The 16,131-nt window shown below is 46.7% G+C and overlaps 1 protein-coding gene across 1 annotated transcript in view; it reads left to right on the top strand.

The window, feature by feature from the left end:
- Nucleotides 1–7,113: 7,113 nt before the first annotated feature.
- Nucleotides 7,114–16,131, top strand: part of LOC129816699 (neurite extension and migration factor-like) — a 106,823-nt gene continuing 97,805 nt past the window's right edge. The window contains exon 1 of the mRNA XM_055871493.1: nucleotides 7,114–7,550. The gene's annotated coding sequence lies outside the window, so the exon portion shown is untranslated. The remainder of the gene's footprint in view (nucleotides 7,551–16,131) is intronic.

Below are 16,131 nucleotides of genomic sequence, written 5' to 3'. Positions count from 1 at the left end.
CAACTATTGTATTTCTTTCTTTGCTAGCTAGCTGTAGCTTATGCTTTCAGTACTAAATACATTTTCTTTGATTGGGTGAACAACATGTCATTTCATGCTGCAAGAGCCCTGATAGGTTGGAGGACGTCATCCGGAAGTTGTCATTATTACTGTGTAAGTCTATGGAAGGGGGTGAGAACCATGAGCCTCCTAGGTTTTGTATTGAAGTCAATGTACCCAGAGGAGGATGGAAACTAGCTGTCCTCCAACTACACCCTGGTGCTACCCTACAGTGCTGTTGAGGCTACTGTAGAACTTCATTGCAAAACAGTGTGTTTTAATCAATTATTTGGTGACGTGAATATATTTAGTATAGTTTTATTTAAAATTCACTGAAGAGCATGGTCCTCCCCTTCCTCCTCTCAGGAGCCTCCACTGCTTAGAAATAAGGTTAATTAAATCAATAACTTGCTAACGTCAGATAACCTTCATATACAGTGCCTTCAGAAAGTATTCACAACCCTTGACTTTTTCCAATTTTTTTTTGTTACAGCATGAATTTAAAATTGATTAAATTTAGATTTTGTCACTGGCCTACACACAATACCCCATAATGTCAAAGTGGAATTATGTTTTTAGAAATGTTTTCTAATTCATAAAAAATGAAAAGCTGAAATGTCTTGAGTCAATAAGTATTCAACACCTTTCTTATGGAAAGCCTAAATGCACTGTACACAAATATAAACGCAACATGCAACAATTTCTAAGATTGTAATGACTTACAGTTCATATACACTACCGGTGAAAAGTTTTAGAACACCTACTCATTCAAGGGTTTTTCTTTATTTTTACTATTTTACTATTTTTACTAATAATAGTGAAGACATCAAAACTACGAAATAACACATATGGAATCATGTTGTAACCAAAAAAGTGTTAAACAAATCAAAATATATTTTATATTTGAGATTCTTCAAATAGCCACCCTTTGCCTTGATGACAGCTTTGCGCACTTCAAACCGGGATTCATCCATGAAGAGCACATTTCTCCAGCGTGCCAATGGCCATCAAGGTGAGCATTTGCCAACTGAAGTCGGTTACACCTCCGAACTGCAGTCAGGTCAAGACCCTGGTGAGGACAACGAGCACGCAGATGAGCACGCAGATGAGCTTCCCTGAGACTGTTTCTGACAGTTTGTGCAGAAATTCTTTGATGGCTGGTCTCAGACAATCCCGCAGGTGAAGAAGCGGGATATGGAGGTCCTGGGCTGGCGTGGTTACACGTGGTCTGTGGTTGTGAGGCCGTTTGGATGTACTACCATATTCTTTAAAACGACATTGAGGCAGCTTATGGTTGAGAAATGAACATTCAGATCTCTGGCAACAGCTCTGGTGAACATTCCTGCAATCAGCATGCCAATTGCACGCTCCCTCAAAACTTGAGACATCTGTGGCATTGTGTTGTGTGACAAAACTGCACATTTTAGACTGGCCTTTTATTGTCCCCAGCACAAGGCGCACTTGTGTAATGATCAGGCATATCAAGAAGCTGATTAAACAGCCACACCTGTCAGGTGGATGGATTATCTTGGCAAATGAGAAATGCTCACTAACGGATGTAAACAAATTTGTTTACAACATTTTAGAGAAATAAGCGTTTTGTGCGTATGGAAAATTACAGGGATCTTTTATTTCAGCTAATAACACATGGGACCAACACTTTGCATGTTGCATTTATATTTATGTTCAGTATAAGTTCAGGAGTAAAAATGTGCTTAAAAAGTCACATAATATGTTGCAAGTTACCTCATCTCTGGACCCCACAGATACAATTATCTGTTAGGTATCTCAGTCGAGCAGTAAATTTCAAAAACAAATTCAACCACAAATACCAGGGAGGTTTTCTAATGACTCGCAAAGAAGGGCACCTATTTATAGATGGGTAAATATTAAAAAAGCAGACATTGAATATCCTTTTGAGCATGATGTTATTAGTTACACTTTGGATGGTGTATCAATACACCCAGTGACTACAAAGATACAGGTGTCCTTCCTTACTCAGTTGCCGGAGAGAAACGAAACCGTTCAGGGATTTCACAATGAGGCCAATGGTGACTTTAAAACAGTTACAGAGTTTAATGACCGTGATAGGAGAAAACTGAGGATGGATCAACAACATTGTAGTTGGAGACACCTGAAACCCCACCTCTTCAAGGAATACCTAGGATAAAGCAATCCTTCTGCCCCCCCCCCCCCCCCCCCCCCTTAAAATGATCTAGATGCACTATTGTAAAGTGGCTGTTCCACTGGATGTCATAAGGTGAATGCACCAATTTGTAAGTCGCTCTGGATAAGAGCGTCTGCTAAATGACGTAAATGTAAATGTAAATGTAGTTACTCTACTATACTAACGTAAATGACAGATTGAAAAGAAGGAAACCTGTACAGAATGAAAATATTTCAAAACTGTCACGACTTCTACCGAAGATGGCTCCTCTCCCTGTTCGGGCGGCTACTAGCTGCCACCGATCCTTTTTCCTTTTCTTTTGGTTATGTCTGTTTTGTGTTTCACCTGGTTTAATTTTGGTTAATTAGGGGGGGTTTTATCTCGACATTTCCTTTGGGTTTTTGTGCGGGATTGTTTTCGTTTGACTGTCAGTTAGTTTGGGTTGCATTTTCTCTAGTTCATTTTTAACAGGTGGTTTTTCCCTGGACTGTGTCTGAGTGGGGTTTTTGGCTACTGCTGTAGTCCGGTGTCCTGTTATTTTGAGCTCGTTGAATAAAACACCCTTTTCTTTCGGAATTTGTTTCTCCTGCGCCTGACTCCACACCCACATCTCCTTGGTGGGATCTGACAAAAACATGCATCCTGTTTGCAATAAGTCACTAAAGTAAAACTGCAAAAAATGTAGCAAAGAAATTAACTTTATGTCCTGAATACAAACGTTATGTTTGGGGCAAATCCAACACAACACATCACTGTTGCGGTATATGTTCAGAGCCATATCCCTATAATACTTAGAGATTATCTCATGTCAAGTGTTGAAGTGTTGTAGTTGCAAGTTTACCTGCCTCATCTAAAGCCTATGATTTTAGGGTGTTTTATATAGGCCATTGTCACGTTCCTGACCTATTTCTGTTAGTTTGTTATATGTGTTAGTTGGTCAGGACGTGAGTTTGGGTGGGCATTCTATGTTTTCTGTTTCTATGTTGGTTTATGGGTTGCCTGGTATGGCTCTTAATTAGAGGCAGGTGTTTGGCGTTCCTCTAATTGAGAGTCATATTTAGGTAGGTGTTTTCACAGTGTTCGTTGTGGGTGATTTGTCTCCTGTGTTTGTGTATGTCTTTACGCCACACGGGACTGGTTTCGGTTTGTTTGTTCAGTGTCCTTTATGTGTAGGCTTTTTTCCCTGTTCGTGCGTTCTAGTGTGTTATTGTGAGTCCGTAGTTCAGATCTGTCTACACCGTTTATTTGTTTTGTTAGTGTATTAGTCGAGTTCGTGTTTTTTTTCGTTAATAAATCATGTCTACAAACTCAGCTGCATTTTGGTTCGATCCCTGCTCCTCCTCTTCTGATGAAGAGGAGGAGGAAAGCCGTTACAGAATCACCCACCAATCCAGAACCAAGCGGCGTGAGTTCGAGCAGAAGACTACACAGGTATCATGGACTTGGGAGGAAATATTGGACGGGTGGTCCATGGGCACAGCCGGGGGAGAATATCGCAGTCCCAAAGCTGAGCTGGAGGCAGCGAAAGCAGAGAGGCGGTGGTATGAGGAGGCAGCAAGGAGACGTGGCTGGAAGCCCGAGAGAAGACCCCAGAAAATTCTTGGGGGGGGGCTAAGAGGTAGTGGGCCAAGGGCAGGTAGTAGACCTGCGCCCACTTCCCAGGCTTACCGTGGAGAGCGGGAGTACGGGCAGGCGCCGTGTTACGCAGTAGAGCGCACGGTGTCTCCTGTAGGAGTGCATAGCCCAGTGCGGGCTATTCCACCTCCCCGCACTGGTAGGGCTAGATTGGGCATTGAGCCAGGTGTCATGAGGCCGGCTCAACGCGTCTGGTCTCCAGTGCGTCTCCTCGGGCCGGCTTACATGGCACCAGCCTTACGCATGGTGTCCCCGGTTCGCCTACATAGCCCGGTGCGGGTTATTCCACCTCCCCGCACTGGTCGGGCGACGGGGAGCATTCAACCAGGTAAGGTTGGGCAGGCTCGGTGCTCAAGGGAGCCAGTACGCCTTCACGGTCTGGTATTTCCGGCACTACCTCCCCGCCCCAGCCCAGTACCACCAGTGCCTACACCACGCACCAGGCTTCCAGTGCGTTTTCAGAGCCCTGTGCCTCCTCCACGCACTCTCCCTATGGTGCGTTTCTCCAGCCTAGTGCCTCCAGTTCCGACACCGCGCACTAAGCCTCATGTGCGTCTCCTAAGTTCTGTGCACACTGTTTCTCCCCGCACTCGTCCTGAGGTGCGTGCCCTCAGTCCGGTACCACGCACCAGGAATATAGTGCGCTTCGAGAGGTCAGTGTGTCCTGTCCCTGCTCCCCGCACTAGGCTTGAAGTGCGTGTCCTCAGTCAGGTGCCTCCAGTTCCGGCACCACGCACCAAGCCTACAGTGCGTCCCAGCCGGCCAGAGTCTGCCGTCTGCCCAACGGCGCATGAACTGCCTGTCTGCCATGAGCCTGCAAAGCTGCCCGTCTGCCATGAGCCTACAGAGCCTTCCGCCAGACAGGAGCAGCCAGAGCCTTCCGCCAGACAGGTGCAGTCTGAGCCATCCGTCTCCGCAGCGCCATCTGAGCCATCCGTCTCCCCAGCGCCATCTGAGCCATCCGTCTCCCCAGCGCCGTCTGAGCCATCCGTCTCCCCAGCGCCGTCTGAGCCATCCGTCTCCCCAGCGCCGTCTGAGCCATCCGTCTGTCCTGAGCCATTAGAGCCGCCCGTCTATCCGGAGCCGTCAGAGCCGATAGTCAGTCAGGAGCCGCTAGAGCCAGTTATCAGTCAGGATCTGCCAGAGCCGCCAACCAGACAGGATCTGCCAGAGCCGCCAACCAGACAGGATCTGCCAGAGCCGCCAACCAGACAGGATCTGCCAGAGCCGCCAACCAGACAGGATCTGCCAGAGCCGCCAACCAGACAGGATCTGCCAGAGCCGTCAGTGAGCCATGAGCGTCCAGAGCCTTCAGCCAGCCATGAGCGTCCAGAGCCGTCAGCGAGCCATGAGCGTCCAGAGCCGTCAGCGAGCCATGAGCGTCAAGAGCCGTCAGCCAGCCATGAGCGTCAAGAGCCGTCAGCCAGCCATGAGCGTCGAGAGCCGTCAGCCAGCCATGAGCGTCGAGAGCCGTCAGCCAGCCATGAGCGTCGAGAGCCGTCAGCCAGCCATGAGCGTCCAGAGCCGTTAGCCAGTCATGAGCTGTCCCTTAGCCCGGAGCGGCTATTTACCCAGAACTGCCCCTCAGTCCAGAGCTGTCTCTCTGTCCGGAGCTGCCTTTCAGTCCGGAGTTGCCCCTCTATCCTGATCTCCCTCTCTATCCTGAGCTACCTCTATATCCTGATCTATCCCTCTGTCTTGAGCTATCCCTCTGTCTTGATCTATCCCTCTGTCCCGGTGCTGCCCCTGTTGTTGATGTTACCAAGAGGATTTTGTGGGGGTAAGATGAGGGTGGACATTCATAGGGGGAGATGGAAGCTGGGATTGACTATGGTGGGGTGGGGACCTCGCCCGGAGCCTGAGCCACCACCGTGGTCAGATGCCCACCCAGACCCTCCCCTAGACTTTGTGCTGGTGCGCCCGGAGTTCGCACCTTATGGGGGGGGTTATGTCACGTTCCTGAACTATTTCTGTTAGTTTGTTATATGTGTTAGTTGGTCAGGACGTGAGTTTGGGTGGGCATTCTATGTTTTCTGTTTCTATGTTGGTTTATGGGTTGCCTGGTATGGCTCTTAATTAGAGGCAGGTGTTTGGCGTTCCTCTAATTGAGAGTCATATTTAGGTAGGTGTTTCACAGTGTTCGTTGTGGGTGATTTGTCTCCTGTGTTTGTGTATGTCGTTACGCCACACGGGACTGGTTTCGGTTTGTTTGTTCAGTGTCCTTTATGTGTAGGCTTTTTTCCCTGTTCGTGCGTTCTCGTGTGTTATTGTGAGTCTGTCGTTCAGATCTGTCTACACCGTTTATTTGTTTTGTTAGTGTATTAGTCGAGTTCGTGTTTTTTTTCGTTAATAAATCATGTCTACAAACTCAGCTGCATTTTGGTTCGATCCCTGCTCCTCCTCTTCTGATGAAGAGGAGGAGGAAAGCCGTTACAGCCATCAAGTGCTAACAGTCAGTATCTAGATAATGTGTGTAAAATGCTTGATTGTGTGTGTGATGTTAAGAGGTCTATTTTTTGGGTGACCTGAACATTGACTGGTTAGCAACTAACTGTCCTAACTGTCCTCTCATGTCGCAAGGATCTGTACACAATTCCTGGAAGCTGAGAATGGCATAGTTCTTTCATGGCCTGCATACTCACCAGACATGTCACCCATTGAGCATTTTGGGATGCTCTGGATCAACATGTACGACAGCGTGTTCCAGTTCCCATCAATATCCAACAACTTTGCAAAGTCTTTGAAGAGGAGTGGGACAACATTCCACAGGCCACAATCAACAGCCTGATCAACGCTATGCGAAGGACATGTCACGTTGCATGAGGCAAGTGGTGGTCACACCGGATACTGACTGTTTACTGATCCGTGCCCCTACCTTTTTTAAGTATCTGTGACCAACAGATGCACATCTGTATTCCCAGTCATGTGAAATACATAGACTAGGGCCTAATGAATGTATTTAAATTGACTGATTTCCTTATATGAACTGTAACTCAGTCAAATATTTGAAATTGTTGCATGTTGCATTTATATTTTTGTTCAGTATATAATCCATCCAATTTATAAAGCCCCAAAACTAGGCTCCAGGTTTAGCTAAATATAAATTGTAAGAGAAGAGAGCTCTGCTTGTCAATTAAAGTGTCAACTCGAGTGATGATATTGTAATAGTTAATTTCCTTGAGAACCAAACTGCACCTGTTATACTGGGCATGGAGAAGCGCGGTCCCGAGTGAAATTTGTGGGCGCGCTCTTTATGGCACGTCGCAAAAGAGGGGGAGCAAACTGGCACGAGCCTACCGTCGTTGTCAGGGACGGGGTGCATCTGTGGAAAAAAAGATAGGACATAACAATAGCAGCATCCAGTTTCGGTGTACATTGATCCAGGGTGCGTCATAGAAAACGAACACGAACATGGCGCTCCTTTATATAACATAATGTACACGACACATGGAATGGCCAATATATTTTTTTGTTTGCTGGACTACGAAGAAGAGTGTACAATAAAATGGAGTGGTAGGGGGGTAAAGGCGCGCTGTCTCCATCATAGGGAGGCGCGTCCACCTGCTGATACAGGGAGTCCGGGCTTGGGAAAAATATGGTGAGGTCGCACTCGCTGCATTGAGGAGAAGATACAGTTTCCATCTGTCAAATAAATAACTGTAAATGGAATGATGGCGACGGGAAAAGCGCAGCCCGTGTGAAAAGAGAGGTAAGTTAAATGTTGTACAATGACGAATATGGTTCTCAGTTCAGGGCAACACACTTGCATAAAGAATATGCAACGTCAAATAGCCTACAATTTCTTCGGCTGCATTCGAGAGAAAAGGGGGGAGGGTATTTCATGTATCACGTTAAATCAACATTAATCTGTTGTGTTTGTATCTTTAAGAATGTATTTAATTGAATACAGTTACTTCACTTTTAAACTGTGCAGAAAAGCAATTGTCATAAAATGCATTGAAAGACAACATTCCTTATTAAGAAAAAAGTGATACCCTACATTGGAGCATTAGAGGTACCAGCAAACTGCACCCCATATCCCATCCCCCAAAACACACAGACACACAACACACAGGCAATATGAGAATTGTCAGTCCAGATCCTGGACAACCTTTGCAGTATTTGGCAGTGCTTAGTTCAATAAACAAGATGCTTAAACTTGAACATTTCACTGAATAATGTGCTCCCCTTGGCATGAAATCGACCATTGCTCTGTGCTCCCAGATTCATTTATTTTCAGCATGGAGTTCCCAGCTTTTCTTCTTTCCCTGTGGTTAGATGCTGTGTTCAATTTCCGTTCATATTTGTATGTGACATAAGGTCAGACCTGTCGAACTCGCATAAATACACTCTTAGGGTTTACAAAAAGGACAAGCAAATAAAAATTGTCTCAACATTATTGTTATTACAGTATTATTATCATTGTAAGATTTAATCTCTATCCTACTTCTCACATGGATGGCAATAACATATATGGAGCTCTCTGCCAAATTGCAGGGATAGGTCAACTAAATGATTCACCCTCTTTCCAGAATAATGCCTGGATAAAGCTATCTTTCACAGGTGGTTGTCCCTAAGAGGCAGAGTTTAACTCAACAACATTCCTTTGTGAAAGGGCTGGGGAATTGTTTATCAGGCTTAATTATGCACAAGTGTTAATTTGAAATTGAAGGTCATTTTTTTGGTTTCATGTTTTTGAAAATACAGTAGATAAGAGGACGAAATACACCCTCTTAATTTAGCCCAGAGTGTCCCCAACAATCGGCACTGAAAATCCTTTCATTTGATCAGGTCTGTATATCAATTCAAGCAGGGTTCCTGCTAAGAGCTACCCATCCCAGTGCCAGACCTAGTACGTTTCCTTTACTGTCCCAAGGTGTTGTTTGGTTGCCCAGCCCCAGGTCACTCCATTGATGTTATAAGGTACTAAAATAGTTTTGAAGGAATATGCTGTTTTCCCCATCCCATTTTGCCTATTATGTTTGAAAGTGAATAGGATTAGGCATGTTCAGGGTGAGACAACAACAATCCACTTAATGTAGTCCTCTGTGCCTCCGTTCTATGGGTTTTGTCTTCCTTACTTCAGCAGCCCAAGGTTCTCAGAGAGAACTAGAGAGAGAGCAGGTCCTTGAAGGCTGGGCTGCACACAGCACTGCATTGTGTTTATCTGAAAGTAGTGCCAGAGGGGGAGGAGCGAGGCTGCCTGGGAGGTTGGGTGAAAGGTTGTACCAATACCTGGGCAGACGTCACACTGATTAACACATTTCAGTCTTCTATATAGGAGCCGGTATGTATGGTATCAACCGGTATTTCCCACCAGTTAAAATGACCATACAGAACATGAACAGACATGTTTTCATACGATTTAACCTGTTGAATAGTGGGCAAATGTTTTTGTGCCTGGTTATCAGTCATTCATTCATTAATTCACTCAGAGATAACCCCCTCCCTCCCTCAGTACTGCATTGTTGCGGTGACTGGCGCTGCTCGGCATCGGAGGGAGTTGAGGTAGCATGCTGTAATTAACAGAAAGGTAACGACCCCGTGAGATGGGTGGCTCAGCCCTTTTTGATTACTTTCATGACACCAGGGAAAGAGTCTGAACTGAGCTTCCTCTCTAGTGGGACAGACAGACAGACAGACAGACATTAGAGCAGAGCAGAGTGCTGAGATCTTTAGCTGCCCATGCTGGGCCTGTAACATTCACAATGCTTCTAACCTCTATCCTCCTCACTGGCAGGCAGATACAAACACCAACCCCACTGCTGTGGTCCTGGATGACCCTTGTCTGTCTCTCTATGTCAAATTATGAAGGAATCACTAGCTGTATTTCTTTATTGAAAAATATCCTCTGTGAGACTTTTGCATATGGTATTATACACTGAGTATACAAAACATTAAGAGCACCTGCTCTTTCCATGACATAGATTGACCAGGTGAATCCAGGTAAAAGCTATGAGTCCTTATTTATGTCACTTGTTAAATCCACTTCAGTTAGTGTAGATGAAGGGGAGGAGACAGGTTAAATAATGATTTTTAAGCCTTGAGACATGTATTGTGTATGTGTGCCATTCAGAGGGTGAATGGGAAAGACACAAGATTTAAGTGCCTTTGAACAATGTATGCTAGCAGGTGCCAGGCGCAGCAGTTTGTGTCAAGAACTGCAACAGGTTTTTGTCACAGTATATCAAGAATGGTCCACCACCCAAAGAACATCCAGCCAACTTGACACAACTGTGGGAAGCATTGGAGTTAACCAATGGCGATTTTAGCACATCAATCTTGGTGGGGCAAACAAATTATAATGTGGGATGCATGCCAGCAAAGCCACTACACAACACTAAACAATACATTAATTGCACTATAACGGTGACAAACGGTGCCCACAAACTGTTAGGGCCTACCTAAAGCTGTCCCAACAGCAGAGTCCCAACAGCAGTCCCAACACCTTATTACTGTTACACCTGGCTATCAGCAGAGCCTTGTCTGGCAGCGAAACAGTTAATTCAGCCTCATTTACTGCCTTTCAGCCTCATCTACTGCCTTGTTTAAACAAATGTGGTTTCTACTGACAATTGAGATGTACAAAATATGGAATAAGGGCGTATAAGATGCAATCCGTAATTTCGATTAAGACATTAATGAGAAAGCTTGGACGTACGTAGTCAGTATAACTATTTGTTCAGCACTTTTGAAATGTACAGCGACAGAATTCAGAACATGGGCCATTCCTACAGTGTTCTCCCTGTACACCAAGTCAGAACCGTAGGATAAATAAAGGGGGCATATAAGCAGACAATGAAAGCGCTTACAGTATTTGATGATTACATTTCTCTAAAACAGGTTATAGGCTACATGTGCACCACCAAGTCAGAACAGCGAAATTAAGATGTGAAAGACCAAATTTTTAGGGTGAGGCACATGGGCTACTAACAGCTTACTACACAACATACAGTTAGTATTACTTTCTTAGCTACAGTATACATATCTCCCTGGCATATTACATAATTTATGCAGCAGCATACAAAACATTTTTGGACTCACTTTTTTGTGCTGTGCTCACTTGAACAGGAAGGTGGCGCAGCGGTCCTTCGTGGGCAAATTTTGTCATCAAAGTCTGGCATTCTCTGGATTTATGGTGCTTTCAAGACAACTGGGAACTAAAAAAAAAGTTGAATCATGATGACATCATTGATCTTCTGGTCGTAGCTCTAGAAAGAGGCCTGAGATCCCGATTTACAATTCGGAGTTGGATGAAAGTTCAAAATGTATTTTTCCAGTTGTAGCTCGTTTTTCCCGAGTTCCCAGTTGTCTTGAACTCACGAAAGTCAGATTTTGTAGTTCTGAGTTAACAGTTGTTTTGAGCGAGGCACAAATCATGCTTCATTGACAGCATGGCCAATGATGAATGTATATCATTTTAAACTAGGAAAAGAGACCATTAAACTTAGAGTTGGGACCACACAGCCACTCCACTGAATAGCAGGCTAATGATTGCTTTGCAATGCTTGCAGTTATCCACGGATTCCTTCCAAACCACTCATTGTTGAATTTGCGATTTCCAACTTGTTGTGTAATGTTTATGTCCATTGGCCGATGAGCACCGATATGTTTTATCTATAATTATTTATCTTCATATGACAAGGATTTAAAAGGATTTGCCAGTAGATTGTTGAATTGATTCATGATGATGACTGCTAGCTAAGACTTTGAAAGTATAATGTTGATAGTCCAATCAAAGCTACTGTAGATATAACGTGATTTGACTTAATTTTATCTGTGGCCAATGACCTTGAGCCTTCTTGGATGGGCACTTCTAATGTAACTCTATGGCAGCACCCAAGGGGCTTGAATTTTCGATCTCTACCTGTCACGATCGTGTGGCGGATTGACGGACCAAAATGCAGCAGTTGGAAAATAAGCCATCTTCTTTTATTTAACGAAGAAGGCACACGAAACAAAAACACTTTAACAAAATAACAAAACGACCGTGAAGCTACAAACGTTGTGCACTTACACACACTGGCTACAAACGTTCTTACATAGACAATTACCCACAACCAATGAGAGCCTATGGCTACCCTAAATAAGGCTCCCAATCAGAGACAACCGAAATCAGCTGTCTCTAATTGGGAACTCATTCAGGTAACCATAGACTCTCCTAGAATACTAACCAACATAGACAACGCTAGACATATACACTCAACACAAAACCATCTACTACACCCCATAACCCCTTTACCAAATAAACACCCAAAACCAACAAAACATAAACATTACCCATGTCACACCCTGACCTAACTAAAATAATAAAGAAAACAAAGAATAATAAGGCCAGGGCGTGACATAACCCCCCCCTTGAGGCGCGAACTCCGGGCGCACCATACACAGTCTAGGGGAGGGTCTGGGTGGGCTCCCCTCCACGGTGGCGGCTCCGGCTCTGGTCGTAGTCCCCACGTCACCACAGTACCTAACCACCTCCTAGGCTTCCTCCAAACGACCCCCCTCCACATTAACCCCATTGCATTAAGGGGGAGTTCCGGACTAAGGGACAGCTCCGGACTAAGGACCAGTACCAGGGTAAGGGGCAGTACCAGGGTCAGGGGCAGTACCAGGATAAGGGGCAGTACCAGGGTAAGGGGCAGCACCAGGGTAAGGGGCAGCACCAGGGTAAGGGGCAGCACCAGGGTAAGGGGCAGCACCAGGGTAAGGGGCAGCTCCAGGGTAAGGGGCAGCTCCGGACTGAGGAATGGCAGCTCCGGACTGAGGGACTGCAGCTCCGGACTGAGGGACTGCAGCTCCAGACTGAGGGACGGCCCATGGTTGGCTGACAGATCTGGCTGCTCATGGCTGGCTAACGGATCTGGCTGCTCATGGCTGGCTAACTGATCTGGCTGCTCATGGCTGGCTGACGGATCTGGCTGCTCATGGCTGGCTGACGGATCTGGCTGCTCATGGCTAGCTGACGGATCTGGCTGCTCATGGCTAGCTGACGGATCTGGCTGCTCATGGCTAGCTGACGGATCTGGCTGCTCATGGCTAGCTGACGGATCTGGCTGCTCATGGCTAGCTGACGGATCTGGCTGCTCATGGCTAGCTGACGGATCTGGCTGCTCATGGCTAGCTGACGGATCTGGCTGCTCATGGCTAGCTGACGGATCTGGCTGCTCATGGCTAGCTGACGGATCTGGCTGCTCATGGCTAGCTGACGGATCTGGCTGCTCATGGCTAGCTGACGGATCTGGCTGCTCATGGCTAGCTGACGGATCTGGCTGCTCATGGCTGGCTGACGGATCTGGCTGCTCATGGCTGGCTGACGGATCTGGCTGCTCATGGCTGGCTGACTGATCTGGCTGCTCCTGTCTGGTTGGCGGCTCTGGCAGATCCTGTCTGGTTGGCGGCTCTGGCAGATCCTGTCTGGTTGGCGGCTCTGGCAGATCCTGTCTGACGGACGGCTCTAGCGGCTCCTGTCTGGCTGGCGGCTCCTGTCTGGCGGACGGCTCAGTGGGCTCATGGCAGACGGGCGGCTTTGCAGGCTCATGGCAGACGGGCGGCTTTGCAGGCTCATTGCAGACGGATGGCTCAGATGGCGCTGGGGAGACAGATGGCTCAGATGGCGCTGGGGAGACGGATGGCTCAGATGGCGCTTGGCAGACGGGCAGTTCAGTCATTGCTGTGCTCATTGCTGTGCAGACGGCAGACTCCTGCCGGCTGAGGCGCACTATAGGCCTGGTGCGTGGTGCCGGGACTGGTGGCACCGGGCTGGGGACACGCATCTCAGGGCTAGTGCGGGGAGCAGGAACAGGGCATACTGGACCCTGGGAGCGCACATTAGGCCTAGTGCGTGGTGCCGGAACTGGTGGTACCGGGCTGGGGACACGCATCTCAGGGCTAGTGCGGGGAGCAGGAACAGGGCATACTGGACCCTGGGGACGCACATTAGGCCTAGTGCGTGGGGCCGGAACTGGTGGTACCGGACTGGGGACACGCATCTCAGGGCTAATGCGGGGAGCAGCAACAGGGCACACTGGACTCTCAAGGCGTACTATAGGCCTTGTGCGTGGTACCGGTACTGGTGGTACCGGGCTGAGGACCCGCACATCAGGGCGAGTACGGGGAGAAGGAACAGTGCGTACAGGACTCTGGTAACACACAGAGGGCTTGGTGCGTGGTGTAGGCACTGGTGGTAATGTGCTGGAGACACGCACCACAGGGCTAGTACGTGGAGGAACAACAGGGCTCTGGAGACACCCAGGAAGCTTGATGCGTGGTGTAGGCACTGGTGGTAATGGGCTGGAAACACGCACCTCAAAGCTAGTGCGGGGAGCAGGAACAGTGCGTAAAGGGCTCTGGGGACGCACCTTAGACCTAGTGCTTGGTGCCGGAACTAGTGGTACAGGGCTGGGGACATGCATCTCAGGATGAGTGCAAAAAGTAGGAACAGGACACACCGGGTTGTGAAGGTGTACTGGAGACCTGGTGTGTATAGCCGGCATCAACTCTTCCGGAACTTTAACACGAGTTTCAGGCTGAGTACGAGGAACTGACACAGGTGGCATCGGACAGCTAATACGCTCCTCAGGAAGAATGCATTGCATACTCTGCCAAACCAACAGCTCTCTCTCTTCACTCTCCTCCAATTTCGTCAACAACTCTTCGAATGTCTCATAATCTCCCCTTCGTTCACTCTCCTCCAATCTGTCCAATAACTCCTCGACACACTCAGACTCACCCCTCAACTTCGCCGACTGCTCCAAGTGCCCCCCTCCAAAAAAAATTTTGTGCTGTCTCTTGGGCTTCCTCCCGTGTCGCCGTGCTGCCTCTATCTCTGCCTTGGGGCAGTGATATTCCCCTGGCTGTGACCAGGGTCCTCTCCCGTCTAGAATTTCCTCCCATCTCCAGAAATCCTGTGTAGGTAGGTCCTGTTGCCGCCTTCCATGCCGCTTGGTCCTATGGTGGGTAATTCTGTCACGATCGTGTGGCGGATTGACGGACCAAAATGCAGCAGTTGGAAAATAAGCCATCTTCTTTTATTTAACGAAGAAGGCACACGAAACAAAAACACTTTAACAAAATAACAAAACGACCGTGAAGCTACAAACGTTGTGCACTTACACACACTGGCTACAAACGTTCTTACATAGACAATTACCCACAACCAATGAGAGCCTATGGCTACCCTAAATAAGGCTCCCAATCAGAGACAACCGAAATCAGCTGTCTCTAATTGGGAACTCATTCAGGTAACCATAGACTCTCCTAGAATACTAACCAACATAGACAACGCTAGACATATACACTCAACACAAAACCATCTACTACACCCCATAACCCCTTTACCAAATAAACACCCAAAACCAACAAAACATAAACATTACCCATGTCACACCCTGACCTAACTAAAATAATAAAGAAAACAAAGAATAATAAGGCCAGGGCGTGACACTACCGTTAGACTTGGTGGTGACGTAGTGTTCCCACGAGTGACAGAACACTGAGCCAATCACGGGGCAACGCTCCGTATCTTCTGCTGGCTTGCCCCACCACCACAGAAATCACTGAGCTAGGCTGAAACACCTGCATTATGGAGCTGCCTTATTAGGGTTGCACACTTTGGGGAATATTCAGAGGTGGAAACCTTCTGTGAGAATTAACGGGAATATATGGGAATTAACGGGTATATATGTGAATTAATGGAAATATATGCAAAGTAATATTAATACCATTTAAATGTAGATGTTGTTTGCATAGCATATATTTACCATATCATATGGAGACAGGAACATAAACCTTTTACATTATCATAAGTAGATATAACTGCAAATTATTAAATCCTTCCAATACAAATTTTTAAAAACAATTTAGTTTTTACAATTTACGAATTGAACTTTAATGAAATGAGTTGACTCTTTGCATGGGATGATTTCACTGAACAACAAAGAAAGGGAATATTGAATGATCCCCAATGATTCATCGCATCTCCCAAAAACGTTTTCAACATACATCTGTGAATAATAGTCTAGAAACTAAAGCTTTGGTTGTCTTCCTCTCAGGCTTCCATGTCTTCTCCCTGGACCTCCTCAATGCCCACCTCTTGAACATCAGACTCTGAGGCCTCATCTTCACTGTCACTTTCCAACCTTGTTGAGGATGACAACGAGCCATCCTCAACAAGGTTGGAAAGTGACAGTGAAGACAGTGAAAAACAGACGCCTCACAAGTCCTCAGTGAAGACAGTGAAAAACAGACGGAAGTCCTCAACTGGCAGTTTCATTAAATAGTACCCGCAA

Source organism: Salvelinus fontinalis, chromosome 2 (assembly GCF_029448725.1).
Source record: "Salvelinus fontinalis isolate EN_2023a chromosome 2, ASM2944872v1, whole genome shotgun sequence".
Taxonomy (NCBI): Eukaryota; Metazoa; Chordata; class Actinopteri; order Salmoniformes; family Salmonidae; genus Salvelinus; species Salvelinus fontinalis.
The sequence above is the reverse complement of the archived record's forward strand: the minus strand, read 5'-3'. Positions and strand labels throughout refer to the sequence as shown.